This window comes from Arachis hypogaea, chromosome 5, assembly GCF_003086295.3.
Source record: "Arachis hypogaea cultivar Tifrunner chromosome 5, arahy.Tifrunner.gnm2.J5K5, whole genome shotgun sequence".
Taxonomy (NCBI): Eukaryota; Viridiplantae; Streptophyta; class Magnoliopsida; order Fabales; family Fabaceae; genus Arachis; species Arachis hypogaea.
In genome coordinates this window covers 28840206-28848365 of record NC_092040.1, presented here as the reverse complement: position 1 = coordinate 28848365, position 8160 = coordinate 28840206, and positions in this window count along the sequence as shown.

Here is an 8160-nt window from a genome sequence, read left to right as displayed (position 1 = left end):
TCACTGGCCGAACTCCGTCTTCAAGGAAGATGCGATGCATGCAAGTGTGTGGGCTAATCCCTACAATGTTGGCCAAGCCCCAACCAATGGCTCTTCGATACTTCCTTAAAACCTCAAGGAGTTTCTCCTCCTCTTGTGTAGAGAGCTCACTTACAATGATGATTGGAAATTTGTTGTTATCCTCAAGGAAAGTATATTTACGATGAGGAGGTAGGTTTTAACTCATCACTCAACTCATGTTGTGGTTCCTTATCCTCATGACCATGGAAATCATTCTCATCAATTTTCTCATGTTCACCCACACCTTGAATCTTGTTAAGACTCACATCTCCATGAATCTCCTTTTGTACTTCTGCTACCACTTCATCAATGATATCACACCGAAGCATGGAGTGCTCCTCTGGTGGATGCCTCATTGCTTCTTCCAAATTGAACTTAATGGTCTTGTCACCCACCTCGAATGAATAAGTGCCAGTGAAGGTATCTACCTTGAATTTTGAGGTCTTTAGAAAGGGTCTACCAAGCAGAATGGATGAAGGTTTCCCATTATTCGTTGGAGGCATCTCAAGAATATAAAATTCAACAGGGAATACCAAATCCTTAATCTGCACAAGCACATCTTCTGCTATCCCGACCACGATAATAACACTCTTGTCGGCCAAAATAAACTTTATGGCCGACCTCTTCAATGGAGCTAACTTTAACCGTGCAAAAACTAAGAGGGGGTATGATGCTTACGCACGCTCCCTAATCACACATATAATCATATAATACAACATCATCAATCCAATAAAAAACTAAACACGGTCCCAGATCACTACATTTTTCCAGAATAGACTTCATCAACAAAGATATAGAATTACCCAAAGAAAGAGTTTCAAGCTCACCTATCCAATTCTTGTGTGCAAATAGGTATTTTAAAAACTTGGCAAACTTGGAGATTTATTGAATAACATCAAGGAGTGGGATTATTACCTCAACCTTTTTGAAAACTTGCATCACGTTGAGATCAAATTCCGGAACCTTCTTAACTTTCTTGACCATAGTAGAAAAGGGGATGGGAATAGGCTCATCCATTATGGCCTTCCTCTTAGGTTTTTTGAGGTTTAATTCATCTTCTTCTTGCCTTGACACTTCCTCCTCATTCACATCTTGTGCCTCAACAACTACTTTCTCATTGTGAACATCTTCCAGGGCCTTAGGAATCACTTCACTTAACTAGGTTCTAGATCTTAGGGTGATTACATTGAGGCTACTCTTTAGGTTAGGGAGAGGTTGAGAAGAAAGGCTATTGTAACTAGAAGGCTGAAGGTGTTTTTAGTGTTGTTAAAAAAGGGCAAAGACATTCTAGATAGAGCCTCAACTATGGAAGCCATTTGGTCACAAAGAATTCTATGGTTTTCATTTTGTTTCTCAACTATAGACCGGAGTCTCTCTTGCTCTTAGAGGAATGGATGGAGGGAATCCTCAATAGATGGTTGATTGGGAGAAGAAGAAGGTTGGTTGGTGAGAGCTTGTTTCTCAAGGACCATAATAAACATAAAAAGAACATAAAACTTCAAATTCAATCAAATAAAATTCAATATTCACAAGAGTTCAAACTAGAATCATAAGTAACAAAAGTGAACAATTAACAAACAACTATAAATCTAAGAGTGCAACAACTACTAATTCAAGAGGAAAACTAAAATTAAACAAGATCCAAATCAAAATGCAATAACAAAAGTGCAATGATCGTAAGAAAACCTAGAGAGAAGGTAGAATTTCTCTCTCTAGAAAACTAAGAGCAAAAATTAGGTAAATTCTATCTATGTGTGTATGTGTGTTATTCCCCCTCCATCCTTTCCTTAATTAGCTTCAAATTAGCCTTAGAAATGGGTCCAAAAGCCTTTAGAAATCGCCTCTCACGTGTTTCTTTAATGAGGCACGTTTTGGGTATCTCGCATACATGACAGGTGCATGCATACATGACTTTGTCAAAACTCAAGGATCGCATACGTGGCCATGGTTTCGTGTATGCGGGACTGTCAGAATTCAGATGATGCATACGCAGGTGTGATCTCGCGTACGCGGGTTGGCAAAACACCCAAGCTTCCAATCTTTATGATTCCTCACTTTCGCATGCTATCTTCTTCACTTTTTCATGTCATTCTTACTCCATATATCCTGAAACACTTGAATACACATGTAAAGGCACCAAATGGAATGAATGAGTGAATTTAATCAATAGCCTCAAAAAGCATGTTTTTAATCATTAAGCACAATTAGGAGAAATTCATAAAATGCTATATCAATGAATAAATGCACGATAAGTTGATAAAATTCATTCAATTCAATACAAGATAAAACCATAAAATTGTGGTTTATCAATGATCAAGAAATTTTTTGAAGTTTTTAACTCATCGAATCTTTAATCTTGAAATTATTATCATCAAGGAATTTCGTTAATCATAGAATCTCAAAGTAACACGGTGAGGGGTGTGACAATGTAACATTTTATATGTCTATTAATATTTATGACTAATTGAAACTAATTTTAAAGCACATTCTGTCTTTTCCTTTATTCTGAATTTCTAACCAATCAATTTTATTTTAATGACTCGACCTTCTTTAATTAAGTATCAATGTTCGAATGCTTCCTCTAAATTTTTTTCAAAAATTTTTGCCACAACCATCTTGGTACCTATAAGCAATAATATGAAAGTTAAGGTAGTGGAGATCTCCACAAAATGTGAAAACACAATTGATAGAGAAAATTATTTTCTATATATAGAGTCACAATATGCTCATAATAGTAAAAAACATTCCAAAGATGTACAACATCCAACGTTTATTAAAATAAGTGTAGTTTAGTCTAGTTTGAGTTGAAGTCTATCGCATATAAAAATTGCATGCATAACATTTAAAAAGAAATCTATACATCAAGAAATAAAGCTAAAGGGTGACAGTTCTAAGAACTATTAATATGAAACAAAAAATTAACCCAAATTATTTAATAAGATTAATAAATATACAACTTTACTTTTTTCATATAGATCCTAAAGCTCAGACCTTTTTTTGGCAATATTCTTTTCATCTGTAGCAGCAAACAACATCCACATTAGGTATCAAGTAAAATCATAGGATGCAAGTTACGATGAAGAGAAAAAATGATAAAAAGATAAAGATTTACTTTGATAGATAGTTGTTATTTTATTTTTATTAATTTTTAAAAATAAATTTATATACATTTTCTTATTCTCTTCTCACAAATTTTTTTATCATAGAATTATTCAAATAGAATAATACAATTGGGAAAAGTTATACATTTATTAAATAAATAATAACCACAACAAATATTTTCACTGCTTATAAGATAGAATGAAAGTGAATAGGTTTCATTAATATGACCAAGGTATATATAGACCACCAACCTAATTAACTAGAACTAACCAAGTATAGTTTAATAATTATAAATAAAGAAAAAAAGAAAAAAAAAAGAAAGAAACTTGTGAAACAATCATAATGATAAAAAAGAATCTAGATATGACATGTAGGTTGGTTAAGAAATAGAGAACTGAAATCTAGTGGAGAGTGTAGGTTGAAGGATAATAGCCAAGCTTATGCATGAAAAAGGTGACTATTATGACTATACCAATTTAGTTTTGGATTTTCTCTATCAACGATTCTACACCAGACAGAGATGCTTCTACACAATAACAAAACAAATCTCATCAACATGAAAACATATACATCATATCAAATAGTAAGGAACACAAACAACTCATCATCAGAATCCATTACCAATCTGTGATTGAAGAAGTAGTAATGTTTTTTAACATCTAGTTATTATACTCCAAGAAGCTGGACTTGTCCATTGGTTACAGATCTAAAGAATTGTAGTGCTGAATCGAAATAGTTTCTTAGGACTAGCATTCATGCTAGACGTACTCAATTGGGTAAAATTTTTGAATTATATTGTGCCTCTTTAAAATAAGATGGTGTTTTTTTAGCAGTCTAAGGGGTTGGTTTACTTTTGGACAAGCCTCGTTTGCTCTTCTCTTCTTTTTCGAGCACATTTGGCATGGTGCTAGAACATTGTTCCGAGATATTTTTGCTGGCATCAACCCTGATTTGGATGGTCAAGTAGAATTTGGAGCATTTTAAAAACTGGACGATCCGACTACAAGAAGGCAAATAGTCTGATTCGGATCGAACGTTATTTTTTTGTTGTTGTTTCTTTTTCACTATACTTTTGTTTGGAGTAACAAACCTTTGATCCATGCCTAAAAAGAAAGGGGTAGGTCATACATCATATAAAATCAATATATTCATGATAAAATTTCAAAATATATTTTTTATTACATTTTTTTATAACGAAATCGAGGAATTGGGATCAAATGGTATAGTTTTCTTTTGTTGGTAAATTGGAGGATTTTTTTGTTTTTTTTTTTACTATACTTTTATTTAAGGTGATTTAAATTAAATCATAGAGAATTTGATTAATCTTGATTTGAATGATTATAAATAGATATGAAAGCTATAATTGAAAACCACGATGAAATCTATGGAAGCATTGGTACATTTCTCTTAGTCTCGACTTTAGGAATTGTTTTTTTTTTTGCTATCTTTTTTAGAGAACCCCCTAAAGTTTCAACTAAAATGACGAAATATTTTTTATTATCTCGATTGAAGTAATAATCCCCAATATTGGTCCGTTCTAGGCACCAAAGATCAAATTTCAGAAAGTAATTTGAATGAATGGTAAAGTATTTTGTTGTGTTATGAAGCAAACTATAGTAGGTATGACCGCCACCGCCTCTTGCTTTCTCCTTATCTACCACAAACATATCTACTGCCACCATGTCTCAACTATCACCATGATGACAAATTGAAAAAAATAAGAAAACGGAGAAGCAATTGGAAGACTATACTAAACAACGGAAGTAGAAGGGTTTATAATAGGTGAGAGTAATACATATAATATATGGAGGGTAAATTTAAATTTTGAAAACAATAAAAATTTGAAAAAACAAGTATATATAAGAGAAAATGATCAGAAGACAAGAAAATTAATTGAAATAAGAGGGTTGTTAACAGAAGAAACGATTGGTAATGAAGGAGAATAGTTGGAAGGAGTTATTAGGACTCTGAAGACATGGAAGCTAAATAACAAAGTTCATTCGAACAAAGAATGAAGGGATAAGTAGTATTTTGGTATGTTTGAAGTGTGAATCAAAATTATTCCTAATATTTTTTTATTTAAAATTGGTTTTAATGTTAAATTTAATATTAAAATTATCCTTTTAAAATTTTTGGATAAAAATGCCTTTCTATTTGTTATTGTTAGTTATGAATTTTAAAATAGATAAATAGATAATAAATAAATATAATAATTATATATACATATCATTGGCGTTGTTCTGGTGAGGGTTTGGTCATTGTCAATTCATCATTGTAGAAACCCGAGATTTGGAGAAGAACCTACTGTGAGTTGTACTAGAAAATTTGGCTCTGCATTTCTTCATCCCAGTTTTTCTACTCTCCCCTTAGCTTCTTTTGCCTCCATCTCTATTGATCCCATAAAACTATCCACCATATGAAGTAGTTGTCGTCCTTCTCACCTAACAATAGCAAATTCGCTTCTTTAAGCTTGACAATAATGCCAAACAACAAAGGCTACAAATTCCAATGGAATGATTATCATGATTTGAATCATCTTTAGGAAATATAGCGCAGGTAGTTCTACCTCTCTACTTAAAGTTGTCTCTACAATTTCTTCTTACATCTCATCCCTCGGTGGTGTTGCAGATTCCAAGAATGACTCTACTTCTTCTCCTTCTTTATGATAATACGAACATGTGAATTGTAAATCATTCATGTTTGTTTCATTTTTTTACACATAAATTTCTTACTATCTTAAGGTCAAACCTGCTTCACACTTTGCCCGCCCTGCCTTCCAATCGTTATCCAAGAAAATTCTCTCTTTGCTTCAATATATAATTATCATATTTATTTCTTTCTTTATCTAAGAATATTAACGCAAGACAGTTTTTGTTTGAAAATTTTAAAAGAATGATTTTACTATTAAATTTGTAAGAACTGCGACTAATTAACCATTTAATTTAATAATTAATATTGCCCAACTTATATTCCAAAAAAAGTTAGAATGACAATTGGAGGATTTAAATATGATTTTTCGACTCAATAGATTTTTCTGAGTCAGAAAATGTATTTTTTGCCAAAAACCGAGTAAAACCGTGAACTGGTAGCCAAACTGGATGAACCGGTTTAAGTCTGCTCGGTAATGTGCGAAAAAAATTAAAAATAGTAGAAAACCTTAGGAAAAATATTTAAAGTTGAAAACCGAGCGCTAATTTTAAAGGTTTGGCCCAAAATTGAGCCAAACGGGCTAAAAATGCTAACGGGTTGGACCGGGCTCAAGTTGGGCCCAAGCCCAACATATATAACCTAATTAATGAACCCTTACACTCTCATAAACACAACACACAGCAGCTGCATTGAGAGGAGAAGGAGAAGAGAGAGCACTATTCACCTACAACTTCTTTCGCTTGTAACTTGAGCTACGGAGCTCCGATTGCCGCACTGTTTGTGGCCACACGATCCTCACAAAGAGATCTACAAAATTCACCCAAGAAATTGGTAAGAAAATTACAAAATTCCTCTCAGTTCTTCCTTCCAAAAATTTGAATTTTTAGAATTTTGTATTGAGTAAAATTTTGTGATTTTGGGTGTTTAGGTACACTCTAGCCTTTGATTCCTATTGGGTTTGGACTCAATCAACATTGGGTATGGTGAGCAATTCAAATCTCTTGTGGTTTTGTGGATTTAATGAACCCTAGGTTGAATTGTTGTAAATTATGTGTATATAGATTGATATTGTGATTGTTGGCAATTGATTGGAGCTTTAGAGTGATTGTTGATGCTTGTTGGAGTTGATTGGTGGCTTGGATTGTGGTTGAAAGCTTAAATTGCACTCAATTTTGGGTTTTTGGCATATTGAGAATCGGCTAAGGTATGGTTTCGGTTTTCTCTATGTAATATATAATATTTCTGGACACTTAGGCTAGTGACCTATAGAATAGGATTGGATTGTATTGGTTGTTTGATTTGTTGAGATATGATGCATCATGAATTGATGAGCTTTGGCTATTTTGATGAATTGTGATGTTAATGTTGATATAATTATGAGAGTGAGATTGAGGTTGAATGAGTTTAATCATGATGATTGTTAATGATATGATGATGATGGATGATTGTGTGGATTGAAAAATGGTTTAGTATGATATATGTAATGTTGAGGTTGATGATATGGTAATGTGGGTGGAAAATTTGAATGAAGGGTGAATTATGACACAAAAGGGTATATTTTGATGTGAATTGGAGTTTGGAAGGGTTTGATTCAGTTTTGGCTATATTTTTCAAGGAATTGAGAAATTTGTGAATTTTTGAAAAAATGAATTTTTGGTGAACTTTGACGGATCATAACTTGAGCCACAGTTTTTGAATTTTGTTGAAATTTGCTTTAAAATAAAGTTCATTGAATAATCTTTAAAGGGATATAATGTTTGTAAGAAATGAATTTTGTAGAGGAAGTTATGATCATTCAAAGTTTGGTGTCAAAATCTGAATTCTGTGCATGCTGCAGAATTTGTGATTTCTGGTTTGTGTGCGTACACACAGCCTTGTGCGCACATACACACAGGGACGTGGCTACTGATGGGAGCGCTAGCACGCCCTGTGCGAGCACAGAACCAACGAAGTTCTGCAAGCTGTGCGCATGCACACGTTGGACTGTGCATTCTGTTGAGGGCTTTCGCATGCCCTGTGCGAGCGAACAGAGTTGTAAAATTTTACACTTGTGCGTACGCACACGTCTTGAAAATCTCCTGGGCGTGCGCACACACCCCCTGTGCGTGCGCACACACCCCCTGTGCATACGCACATGCCCTGTTTTTCAACTAAAAGTTTATTTTTAACTATTTCACCTTCCCAATAAGCTTTTAAAATTCTATGACATCTATTTAAGACTCTTGGGCTTATTTTTGGGTATCAAAACATGGGAAAGGTCGTAGGAGAATTAATTAGGGTATACCATGAAAAGTTAGATAACAAAGGCTTAGGTTTCTGGTGTACTGAGGATGGGTTTGGTGGAGTGAG